The sequence below is a fragment of the Hordeum vulgare genome, chromosome 5H (assembly GCF_904849725.1).
Source record: "Hordeum vulgare subsp. vulgare chromosome 5H, MorexV3_pseudomolecules_assembly, whole genome shotgun sequence".
Taxonomy (NCBI): domain Eukaryota; kingdom Viridiplantae; phylum Streptophyta; class Magnoliopsida; order Poales; family Poaceae; genus Hordeum; species Hordeum vulgare.
In genome coordinates this window covers 370,787,685-370,801,813 of record NC_058522.1, presented here as the reverse complement: position 1 = coordinate 370,801,813, position 14,129 = coordinate 370,787,685, and positions in this window count along the sequence as shown.

Genomic DNA, 14,129 nt, shown 5'->3' with positions numbered 1-14,129 from the left:
TATTTAAAGTGAATGCAGCTCTCTCTAATGCATAACCCCAAAACGATAATGGCAAATCAGTAAGAGACATCATAAATCCCACCATATCTAACAAAGTACGATTATGACGTTCGGACACACTATTACGCTGTGGTGCTCGAGGCGGTGTCAACTGTGAAACGATTCCACGTTGTCTTAAGTCAGCACCAAACTCGTAACTCAGATATTCGCCCCATCGATCGGATCGTAGGAACTTGATCTTCTTGCTATGATGATTTTCAACTTCACTCTGAAATTGTTTGAACTTTTCAAATGTTCCAGACTTGTGCTTCATCAAGTAGATATATCCATACCTACTCAAATCATCAGTGAAGGTGTGAAAATAACGATATCCGCCGCGTGCCTCCACACTCATTGGTCCGCACACATCAGTATGTATGATTTCCAACAAGTCACTTGCACGCTCCATTGTTCCAGAGAACGGAGTCTTAGTCATCTTGCCGACCAGGCATGGTTCGCACGTGTCAAGTGATTCAAAATCAAGTAACTCCAAAAGCCCATGAGCATGGAGTTTCTTCATACCCTTTACACCAATAAGACCTAAGCGGCAGTGCCGCAAAAAGGTGGCGCTATCATTGTTAACTCTACATCTTTTGGTCTCGATGTTATGGATATGTGTGTCATCACAATCAAGATTCAATATGAACAAACCTCTCACATTGGGTGCATGACCACAAAATATGTTACTCATATAAATAGAACAACCATTATTCTTTGACTTAAATGAGTAACCGTCTCGCAATAAACAAGATCCACATAGAATGTTCATGCTTAACGCATGCACTAAATAACAATTATTTAAGTTCATAACTAATCCCGATGGTAACTGAAGTGAGACCGTGCCGATGGCGATTGAATCAACCTTGGAACCATTTCCCACGCGCATTGTCACTTCATCCTTCGCCAGCCTTCGTTTATTCTGCAGTTCCTGCTTCGAGATGCAAATGTGGGCAACAGAACCGGTATCAAATACCCATGCACCACTACGAGAGTTGGTTAGGTACACATCAATAACATGTATATCACATATACCTGGTTTGGCGTTGGCCGCCTTCTTATCAACCAAATACTTGGGGCAGTTGCGCTTCGAGTGACCCATCCCCTTGCAATAATAGCACTCAGTTTCCGGCTTAGGTCCAGCCTTGGGTTTCTTCGTCAGAGAGGCAACAGTTTTGCTGCTCTTCTTGGAGTTACCCTTCTTTCCTTTGCCGCTTTTCTTGAATCCAGTGGTCTTATTGACCATCAACACTTGATGTTCTTTCCGGATTTCTGACTCCGCGACTTTCAGCATCACAAATAACTCGTCGGGTGACTTATTCATCCCTTGCATGTTATAGTTCAACACAAAGCTCTTGTAGCTAGGTGGCAGTGATTGAAGAATTCAATCCCCAGCTCAGCTAGACGGTTTGAGTACCCACACATTTTGAGCACATGTTCACTGACATACGAATTCTCCTCCATTTAGCAAGCATAAAATTTATCGGAGGTCTCATACCTCTCGATTCGGGCATTCTTCTCAAAGATAAACTTCAACTCCTGGAACATCTCACATGCTGCATGAAGTTCAAAGCGTCGTTGAAGTCCCGGTTCTAAGCCATACAAGACTGCACATTGAACTACTCAGTAGTCCTCCTTACGCGCTTGCCAAGCATTCAAAACATCTTGATCATTCATAGCGGGTGGTTCATCTCCTAGCGCTGCATCAAGGACATAATTCTTTTGCCCAGCTCGTAGGATAAGCCTCAGATTACGAGCCCAGTCTGCAAAGTTGCTACCATCATCTTTCAGCTTAGCTATCTCTAGGAACATATTGAAATTCAGGGTTCCTACTGCGCGAGCCATTGATGTACAACATAAAAATATTGCAAAGTTTACTTAGACTATGTTCAAGACAATTAGAGTTTAGCTAATCATATTACTAATAAAACCCCACTCAAATAGACATCCCTCTAGTTATTTGAGTGTGGCATGATCCAAATTCACTAACTCAAGTCCGATCATCACGTGAGTTGAGTGTAGTTTTAGTGGTAAACGTCTCTATGTTAATCATATCAACCATACGATTCACGCTCGACCTTTCGGTCTCTTGTGTTCTGAGGCCATGTCTATACATGCTAGGCTCGTCAAGTTTAACCCGAGTGTTCCGCGTGTGCAACTGTTTTGCACCTGTTGTATGTCAACGTTGAGTCTATCACACCCGATCATCACGTGGTATCTCGAAACGACGAACTGCCGCAATGGTGCACAGTCAGGGAGAACACAATTTTTATCTTGAAATTTTAGTGTGGGATCACCTTATAATGCTACCATCGTTCTAAGCAAGATAAGGTGCATAAAAGGATTAACATCACATGCAATTCATAAGTGACATGATATGGCCATGATCTTGTGTTTCTTGATCTCCATCACCAAAGCACCGGCATGATCTTCATCGTCACAGGTGCCACACCATGATCTCCATCATCGTGCCGCCATCGAGGTTGTCGTTCTATCTATGCCATCACTACTAAAGCTACAACCTAGCAATACAGTAAACGCATCTGCAAGCACAAACGTTAGTTTAAAGACAACCCTATGGCTCCTGCCGATTGCCGTAGCATCGACGTGCAAGTCGGTATTTAACTATTACAACATGATCATCTCATACATCCAATATATCACATCATGTCTTTGGCCATATCACATCACATGCATACCCTGCAAAAACAAGTTAGAGTCCTCTAATTTGTTGTTGCATGTTTTACGAGGCTGCTATGGGTATCTAGTATGATCGCATCTTACTTACCCAAAACCACAACGGTGATGTGCAAATTGCTATTTAACCTCTCTCCAAGGACCGCCTCGGTCGAATCCGATTCAACTAAACTTGAAGAAACAGACACCCGCCAGTCATCTTTATGCAACAAGTTGCATGTTAGTCGATGAAACCGGTCTTTCGTAGGCGTACGAGTAAGGCTGGTCCGGGCCGCTTCAATCCAACAATACCGCCGAATCGAGAAAAGACTAAGGAGGGCAGCAAATCGAACATCAACAACCACAAAAACTTTTGTGTTCTACTCGAGATTACATCTACGCATGAACCTAGCTCATGATGCCACTGTTGGGGAACGTTGCATGTGAAACAAAAAATTTCCTACACACAGGAAGACCTATCATGGTGATGTTCATCTATGAGAGGGAGATCGAATCCACATACCCTTGTAGATCGGTAAGCGGGAAGCGTTGAGAAACGCGATTGACGTAGTGGAATAACTTCGTGATTCAAATCACTGTCGTCCCAAGATCCGTCCTGATCTAGCACCGAACGGACGGCACCTCCGCATTCAGCAGACGTACAACTCGATGATGATCTCCGCCTTCTTGATCCAGCAAGAGATACGGGGAAGTAGATGACTTCTCCGGCAGAGTGACGGCGCGCCGATGATGGTGATGATATATTCCTGCAGTGCTCCGCCCGAGCTCCGCAGAAAAATGATCTAGAGGAAGAACTACGAAGTAGATGTTTAGGGTTGTACGTGGAAAAGTTGTGTCTCAAAAAGCCCTAAACCTCAAGTATATATAGGAGGAGCTTGCCTCTAGGGCACCGGCCGAGAGGGAGGATCGATCCTCCTCCAAGTCGGTTTGGACGGAGGAGTCCCTTCCTTCCTTCCCACCTCCCCTTTTTTTCTCCTTTGATTTTTCTCTTGGCCGAAATAGCCCTATTGGGCTGGCCTCACCAGCCCACCAAGGGCTGGTGCGCCACCCATTGGCCTATTAGGTTCTCTCTCGGGTGGGGGCCCCTCCCGGTAAAACCCGGGACCAAGTTGTCACACCCGGTACATTGCCGGTAACGCCCGAAATCTTTCCGAAAGCCAAATGAAACAATCCTATATATCAATCTTCGTTTCTGGACCATTTCGGAAACCCTCGTGATGTCCGTGATCTCATTCGGGACTCCGAACAAAACTTTGGTCACCAACACCTATTACTCAACTATACCGAAACATCACTGAACCTTAAGTGTGCAGACCCTGCGGGTTCGAGAACTATGCAGACATGACCCGAGACACTCCCCGGTCAATATCCAACAGTGGGACCTGGATGTCCATATTGGATCCGACATATTCTACGAAGATCTTATCGGTTAAACCTCTATGCCAAGGATTCATATAATCCCGTATACCATTCCCATTGTCCTTCGGTATGTTACTTGCCAGAGATTTGATCGTCGGTATCCTTATACCTATTTCAAACTCGTTACCGGCAAGTCTGTTTACTCGTTCCGTAATACAAGATCCCGTGACTAACACTTTAGTCACATTGCTTGCAAGGCTTATATGTGATGTAATATTGCCGAGTGGTCCCCGAGATACCTCTCCATCACACGGAGTGACAAAACCCAGTCTTGATCCATGCTAACCCAACGGACACATTCGGATATACCTATAGAGCACATTTATAGTCACCCAGTAACGTTGCGACGTTTGATACACACAAGGTATTCATCCGGTGTCAGTGAGTTACATGATCTCATGATCATAGGAATGGATACTTGACACACAGAAAACAATATTAACAAAATGACACGATCACATGCTATGTTTATAGTTTGGGTCTTGTCCATCACATCATTCTCCCAATGATGTGATCCAGCTATCAAGTGACAACACTTGTATATGGTCAGAAAACCTTAACCATCCTTGATCAACTGGCTAGTCAACTAGAGGCTTACTAGGGATATAGTTTTGTCTATATATCCACACATGCATTTATGTTTTCATTCAATACAATTATAGCATGGATAATAAACGACTTTCTTGAAACAGCAAATACAATAATAACTATTTTATTATTGCCTCTAGGGCATATTTCCAACACGCCAGCGACGCGGAAACGTCATGGGGCAGGGGCAGGGCCTTCATAGAGTGGAGGGGCAACCACACCAGATGGAGGAGGCACGGATAGGCCCGGCAGCGGCGGCTGATTGGGAGAGAATCATCGAATCGATAGGAATAAGCTGTGTTTGAAGAGGTTCGTATATAGAACGCCTGGATATTATACTTGGAGCAGGAGATTCAATTAAGAGAGATTGAAGCAATAATTTTGCATTTCCCATCAATAGGTTTAGCCAGAGCATTTACAACACAACTCAAATAAGCCTCACTCACGGGTATCTGAGCAATTCTTCCTGTTGCTTTTACAAAACCGCCCTCTTGTATCATCAACCCATCGCCCATTAATACAATCCCAACATTTTTGGATTGCAAATTCGATCAAACGATCCCAATACCGTGCCAGCCCAAATCATGATCTTCACCAACTTGGATTTGGTTCTCTCGCGAAAATCGCGAGTTGCAGAAATGAGAACCATGAAAAGCAAGCTCCCGAATAAGAAAACAGAAACCGAGGAAGAGGAAACCACAAGAGTGAAGACTAGTAGAGTCTCGTCTTTTGTCATTCTTTGCTCCTTTTTCACTCAATGATTCCTTTGAATTTGCCGACTAAAAATTATATATGTCTATTATATCTATGATATTTCTATATATATAGAATATGAGACCCCGTCCATGCACGGCACGCCGGTGTGAAACGAAGCCAGCGGATGTGAGGACAGGAACGTCGATGCAGGAGCGGCGGCGGTCGACGCAGCAGCGGTGGCTGATGCGGCAGCGGCGGTGTCAAGCGCGATCGAGCGGCAGCAGAAGACATTAGATCGACCTAAACTGATACCATGTAAAACGTAGGGTTTGAAAAACTACACGACACCCTAAAACGGGTGATATATATATAGATGGCGCTATTTGTCACCCTGGGTGAGGAATAAACCCCATCTCCCATGGTCAAAGGTAAGAAAGAAAACTAAGTGAGGTAAGATTACGTCATGATAAAAAGGAAAGGTAAGATTACTGCCTCAAAAAAATTAAATCCTCTCTTCCGTGAAGGAAATGACAGCCGTAAAATTACCTCATGCATGTGAAAAATTGACTATTCGTCACCCTGGGTGAGGAATACTTATTCTTCACCCCCTCTATTTTGTATCAGTGCCCCATAATTTTACGTTCCACAAATTTATTCTTATTTCATACGAAAAAAGAGACAGTAAAAAAATATATAGTCAACATAAAAAATATTTTATGTCATGTACAATTGAAAAAAAAATTAGTGTAAATTATACGTAAAATACAATTTTTCTGTTCTTATAATCTATATTTTTGTTTCTTACGTCAAACTTTACATAGTGAATCATTATAAATATAACTATTTGCATTTCAAATGTAATCTATTTATGAAACGATCGTAAGATTATCTCGAATGAAGAATAACTTATTCTATACCCTGGGTAATGAATAGTCTAACAATCTCGCAACTTTTTGAAATTTGGATTTTATTGAAAATCGCAAAATAATTTAAAGAAATAAAATGAGAACACAAATGATAGAGGAAAGGCAAAAAAGAAAAATAAAAAAGTAGGGACATCACGGCCGATACAAGGGCCAGCACATTATCGCGTCGGGGTAGGAGAAGCGCAGACAAAAGGAAAGAAAAAGAAGGAAGAAACAGGAACCGAACACTGCTCTCGCATGTGGAAGACTGGCGCCTTAGCTACTCCACCCCTTGTGTGCACTGCTCAACAAATATGATTGTATCATCTTATAAAAACCGAACCTAACGGCGTTTTTGAAAAAATGAAACCATTTTCTTCACTTATACTCTATTCGTTCTTAAATATAAGACCTTTTAAAATTTTATTGTAGACTACGTATGAATGTATATAGACATATTTTAAAGTATAGATTCATTCATTTTGCTGTATATGTAATATATAAGAAAATCTCTAGAATGTTTTATATTTAGAAAGGGGGAAGTAATGGTATGGTGGGTAATTTATGTCAACTTGGGGGCAAATTCTATGAAGGATATCCAAAAACAATAGCCTCTTTAGGTATAGATAAAGGGGACTCAAACAAATCAACTAGTTGATTTGTCATGAAATTAAGCTATCTCCAAAGCCATCCGATTCAAATGCTCCCAAGCGCAGGATTAGGAGGCACCACGCAGCACCATGCAGCAGTCCCCCATGGCAGCACCGGCAGACCCTTCATTGCAACCTCGGCGGAGCTTCTGACGACCGGCGCGGCGCTTCACTTCAACCTTGCCGGAGCTTCATTGCAACCTCGCCGGAGCTTGCGACGCCCGTCGCGACGCTTCACTGCAACCTCGCCGGAGCATCATTGCAACCTCGCCGGAGCTTCAACGACCGTCACGACGCTTCACTACAACCTCGCCGGAGCTTCATTGCAACCTCGCCGGAGCTCAGCACCGACGTCCTAACATCGGGTGTTGTAACGCCGCTCCACCGTTGGCCATGGCTGCAGCTCGTCAACCCTCCTGCTGCAACGCTACAGTGCCGTCGGCGTGGCAGCAGCGCCGTCGTATCATCGTCTGCTCAACGCAGCTCCGTCATCAACCATTGCAGCAGCGTCCTCCTCCCATAGCCAGCAACAACATAGGGTCCACGGCGACTAGGATTGTAGTTGGAACGAGAGAGCTGAGCAAAACTTCATTGTGCATCACAGGGCTATGGGATTTGGGAGGTAGCGGTTTGTTCGGGAAGATGAAAACAGGGGGGACATTAGTGGGGATTGGCTGGTTGAAGGAGACAAGTCGCGTCGTTTCTAGAAGATAAGGCTCGGCTGGTGGGATGGTGTAACGGTGCATGAGACACGCGACTGTCAACCGAGGCAACTTACGCGAGCGATGTATCAGCCTGTTGATTTAAAGCATTTTTGATAAATAAAGATAACATAGAACTTGCTAAAAAAGAATACCATAGAACGATTGTTGTACGGGTTGGCTTAAACAAAAGACAAAAGACAAAATACAGCCCAACAAAAAGCCATTGTAGGCCAGTCTGACTCAGCAAGCAAGCAATTGGACAACTGGACTGCGCCACGTGTGCTGCATGCAGTACTTGCATCGAGTTTAAAACTCTAGATTGAATCTCTTGATGCAGGAGATTGACTTGAGCATGCATTGTTAATTCCTGGGATCAAAACCATCACATGTAATTTAATGCGTGGAACAATTTACATTGCGGTACTAGTACGATCTAATCTGGTCTACTCCCGAAGCAGCAATCGATCACGGCGACTCGTCGGTGACGAGCCGCTGGAACCCCCGCGGCGGCCGGACGAAGTGCGGTAGGCAGCCGCGACTCTGCTGCTCGCCAACGGAGCTGATGCACGCGCGCAGATCGTCCGCCAGCCACTTCTTGGCGCTGCGGAACAGCCCCAGGCGCTGCCGCCGCCTCTGCCGCTCCTGCTCGTCCCTGAGGCGGAGCTCCACCGTGTCGCGCAACGAGGCGTCGCGCGGGCAGGCCCTCACGGCCCGTGCCGCGACGGCGCGCGCGCGCCGGGCGTTCCCGTGGCCGAGCTCGAACGCGAGGTACGCGCACCAGTAGTCGCCGTACTCGTCGGCGGTGGCGCCGTCGTCCTCGCTGCGGAGGCTGCCGTCCTTGGCGCAGACGGCGCCCCACTGCTCGAAGAGCCACCGGGCGACGCCGACGCCGCCGCCGCCGCCCTCCTTCTCCATGGCGATCCACGTCCTGTAAACGGACGCGTAATCCTTGACGCAGCAGAGGGCGCTGCGGAGCAGCAGGCGCGCCTCCTTCATGTCGCCGTCCACCCTGCGCATCTCCCGCGCCGTCTCGCACCACCGCAGCGCCTGGCCGCGCGCGGGCCTGGTGGAGTCCAGGAACTCGTAGACGCTCCGGCGCCGCTGCCGCTGGGCCTCGCCGAGCACGGCCATCCCCATCTCGTGGACGGGCGGAACCGGACCGGAGAGCCGCAGATGCGCTCTGGAGTACTACTCAATGTCTAGCAAGCGATTAGGGCACTGAGTTCGTGAGACGAGCAGAGCGAGGGCAGCAATTTGTAAGGGGCATCTGGTGGAGCTGTGCTGCACGCGATGCGTGGTTGGTTATCTGAATCCAAGCCGTCCTCGGAGAGAGACCGCTAATACTCGTGTTACCGTTCCAGTCCAGAAATCGGATTGCCGCGCGCGAACTTGTCGATGTGGGCTTAAACCCTGCATCGGTTAGTTAGTTTAGGTCCGTCATTATAGCTGAATAATGGGCCGGCAGCGTGTACATGTCCACATTAGAGGCGTGTTTGGTTGTCGTGTACTCCCTAAATATAAGTATTTTTAAAAATTTCATTAAAACTACATACACACATATATAGACATATTTTAGAGCATAGATTCATTATTTCGTTTGTATGCAGTCCATAATAAAATTTTATAAAATTGTTTACATTTAGACACAGAAAGAGTAGTAGGCTAAATTGCATGTGATTGTGAGTTGGGTCTAACTGAGTAGAAAACAACCTAAAAACCAACATATGCACCATTTTTTATTGTCTTCATAAATACTTCCTGCATTAGGGGATAGGTTTGCGCACGATGTTTGGAGTCTTGCATTGTGTGAACTCACACATAAACACGTTGTTCGGTTGCATACAGGGTGTAAGATGTGCTAGCCTTATACCCTACGAGTGAGCTTATCCACTGCATCTTACACACGATCACACCTAGCACACCAACGCCACGACACTGCAATGGCGATGAATTGAACGAAGATAATGAAAGTCTTAATCCTAAACTGACTATCCACATTGCCAAGGTCAACCTTGTTGTATGTCTGTTTTCACACAAACTTGGAGTATAAGCATCTTCTGCCGTCTGTGTAATCTTAAACTCTCCGTGGTGTTGTTGTTGTTGTGCCCTGAAACTTGTTCATTGCAAGCTTCCCATGAATTGTAAACCACTTTTACCCTCGCAATGAACACAACATACTTATCCTAGCAGTGTACAAGAGCAACAATTGAAGGAACAAGCAATGAAGCACACAAGAAACAAGGAAGGAGCACACAAAGAGCAAGCAATGGAGCAGAAGAGAAGAAGTAAGCATGCATGATCATATGGCATATATAGTGAGTTCTACGTAGCACCACTATGATGTCATCCTACCACCACATTCAAAAAAGGGTGTCATCCTACCACCGCAAGTTCACCATCATCACGAGGGGTTAGTATATACCACCTAAGCAAAATATACAAACCATCAAATAATTTTCAAGCCCTAGCTACACAAAATATATGTCATCATCATCGTCGCCATCACCATCGCCGTCGAGGAGCATGCATGTGGTAACCAACATCAAGCTCTAGTAGTAGTCCTTGCCCAACCAGCTCCTGAGCACCTTGGTCTGCCATGGCAACAAACCCAACACCTTCGACCTTTTTTCCAGTATGCGGATTAGAGCAGCCATGAAAGCCTCATCGTTGAAGCCGCTTTGTTTCATGACGATGTTGTACAAGTCAGGGTGGGCATCGAGGCCTTGCTCTCCCTAATGGCGGTTTCCACCTCCTTGATGAGCTCAGTCATGCTGGTGACGACACGGATGTCCTCCTCCATTTGCCCGCCCCTCTTTCTCTTCCTATCAACCACAGGGACGTGAATTGCCACACTGTGGCCACCCTTTCCCATGGATATTTTGGGGGAAGAGCACCAAGGCGGTAGAAAGGGGGCGGGACTGCTTCCATGTAAGGGGATCGACCCATTCTCCCCTGCACCTCGTGTACTCAGATCTCAATCTCTTCATTGCAAATCAACACAGGAAGGAGTAGGGTATTACACTTCATGATGGCCCGAACCTAGGTAGCTGGTATGTCCTCATGGTTCCCGGTTCAAAGGGGTGAGTTCGCCGTTGATATCTTTGTGTTTGTTGTTGTGTTGTAGGTTGCCAAGCCAAGTCCCCCAGTGTTCGAACCCTAGTTCTTGCCAGACTTCCTCGGATGCAGATCCAGAACTCCTACATTTGGCGCGCGAGGTAGGGGGACTTGTCGTCTTCATGCCTCTCGACCTCGACTTCGACCTAGGCATGGACTATGTTGCCGCTCGTCGGGAATGCGTTGCACGCTGAGTTGTCGCCAGGGGCCCTGCAACGCCCGTCGCCCGGGGCAGGGGCCCTTTGTGCCGTCACCGAGCCCATTGGAGAGTGGGTGGCTTCCTTCATTCACTCGTCTATGAACGAGCACGCGCGTGGCCGCTCCCCACGACCTCCTCGCTTGTGCTTTGTGACCTCCCACTCCCCGCACCGCACTGCTCATGGCTCAGGAGCTGTTACGCTACCCCCCCCCCCTCAAGGACAGCTACGAAGCTTGGCTTGGGCGCATTACCAAGCTCGTCGACGCTGCACGTGATAGCAAAGCGCCCTCTCATTCTCTACCCGTCCCACCGTCACGCGCCGACCAGTCCAAGCATGACGCTCCTCCTCGCCCTCCTCCTCCTCCTACTCCTCCGGCATGCAGTGCGGTTGAGAGGCACCCTATAGAGCATGCTCCGCAACCGTCCCACGGGCCACCCACGCCAGGCGGCGGCGACAATTGTCAAATTATCCTCCGGTCCACCCTGGGCACGCGCGTGGTCCTGATGACGAGTTGATGGATATACTTATCGCCCCTCGTTGGTTACCCCCAAGTGGAAGGTGGAGATGTAGTCAGCAGCAGATTTTCCTTACACGGGGACGGTAAGATTTATCGAACCAGGAGGACTCCGAGGATAAACAAGTAGGTGTCCGCTGCTCTGGCTCTAGCAGAAGATGTGGACCTACACACACAATAAATAACTTTGCTCCCAACGAGTTCAGAGAGGTTGTCAATCTCTCCGGCCTTGTAGTTTGAAAAGGATCAAAACACAAGCGGGAATAGCGATAGTGATTGCAATGGAAAAGTAAATAAAAGCAGTAAATGATGGAGGTGTAAACAATGGTGAAAATATGGACCAGAGTCACATGATGTTCACTAGTGATGTCTCTCTCCCAAAAGACGATAAACAACTATCCCGGGTAAACACATTACAACTGGGAATTGACAGAATTATAAACGCACCGCAATGCTAATCATGCTACAAGAAAGTTAGAGGCTCAAAAGTAATGGGCAGTACGCCAAGACAAGTAGACCGTTTTATCCATCAGCATCTACTCTCTAATCATCCACCTTGAGATATCTATCCAGAACATCTCGCTGGTATTAAGTTGCGAGCCCCACCCAAAGTGTAAACTCAAAGCAACGGACAAATGCATTAACGAACTTTGCGTAAGGTAAACAATCCTTGCAACCGTGGTTACAAGCACCGTTGTTTTCTCCCTGGTGGCAACAACACATCCCCTAGTCTCATGTTTCTGTCACTCAAGCTAGACATCAGGGGGCATGAACCCACAATCATGCATAACGCTCCCTCTTGGAGTTACAATCTACTACTCGGCCAAAGCAATGGAGACCATGCATGAATTACTCAAGAACATAATATAAAAGGAGAACCAAATATATAACTCATCACAATCTGAACATAATCTCATAATCCATCGGATCCCAGCAAACTCACCATAGCAACAATAGGTAAATTACATAGATGTCGTGATCATGTAGGGCAGCTCACAAGGGCTAAGCATTGAAGCACAAGATTGGAGAGAATACATCACATAGCTACTAGTCACGGACTCATGGTCCAAAGAGGACTACTCACGGCACGTCCGGGAAGCGTCCATGGTGGTGGAGAAGCTCCCGGAAGTCAATCCTCCCTCCGGCAGAGTGCCGGGAAGAGGTCTTCTCACGCTCCCGATCTCGGAAGTGCTACGGCGGCGGAACGGTGGAGAAATTCACGATTCGGGATATATCTTTAGGGTTTTCCATCCCAGGGGTAAATATAGGCCAAAGGAGTGTGCCAGGAGGTGGACCAGCCGCCCAGGCGACCTGGTGGCGCGGCTAGGAGGGGGCCCGCGCCAGGTGGCCGCCTGGGTGAGGTGTGGCTCCCCTCTCGCCTACCTTGGTGCTTCGTGAAGCTTCCGTCACGCTGATTTTTATATATTTTGCTCGGAATTTTTGGGGCTCTATAAATTGGGGTAAAGTCCCTGCGATTAGAAGACATTAGCAGACAGAAACTGGCATTGGGTGCACTGAGTTAGTTGATTAGTCCAGATATGTGTAAAAACTAAAAAGGTATAAAAATGTAGCAAAACATATAACAATGTCACCCGAAAGAGCATGGAACAAACATAAATTATATATACATTTGGGACGTATCAGGTCCCCGAGGGGGCGTGATAACCCACAAGTATAGGGGATCGCAACAGTTTTCGAGGGTAGAGTATTCAACCAAAATTTATTGATTCGACTCAAGGGGAAGCCAAAGAATATTCTCAAGTATTAGCAGTTGAGTTGTCAATTCAACCACACCTGAAAGATTTAGTATCTGCAACAAAGTATCAGTAGCAGAGTAGTGTGATAGCAGCAGTAGCAACAGTAACCAGTAGCAAATAAGTGACATCAGTAGTGACAGAGTAACAGCAGTAGCAACAGAGTAACAGTAGCAGAAATGACAGCAGTAGCGGCAAAGTAACGTAGCAAGGACCAGTAGGAAAAGCTCGTAGGCATTGGATCGGTGATGGATGATTGTGCCGGATGTTATTCATCATGCAACAGTTATAACACGGAGAGATATGTAACTAGCTCTAGTTCGTCAATGTAATGTAGGCATGTATTCCGTATGTAGTCATACGTGCTTAGGGAAAAGAACTTGCATGACATCTATTGTCCATCCCTCCCGTGGCAGTGGGGTCCTAATGGAAACTACGGGATATTAAGGTTCTCCTTTTAATAAAGAACCGGACTAACGCATTAACACTTAGTGAATACATGAACTCCTCATACTATGGCCATCTCCGGGAGTGGTTCCGGCTATTGTCACTCCGGGGTTGCCGGGTCATAGCACATAGTAGGTGACTACAACTTGCAAGATAGGATCAAGAACACACATATATTGACGAGAACATAATAGGTTCAGATTTGAAATCATGGCACTCGGGTCCTAGTGACAAGCATTAAGCACGGCAAAGTAGTAGCAACATCAATCTCAGAACATAGTGGATACTAGGGATGAATCCCCGTCAAAACTAACTCGATTACATGATAGATCTCATCCAACCCATCACCGTCCTGCAAGCCTATGATGAGATTACTCACGAACGGTGAAGAGCATCATGGAATTG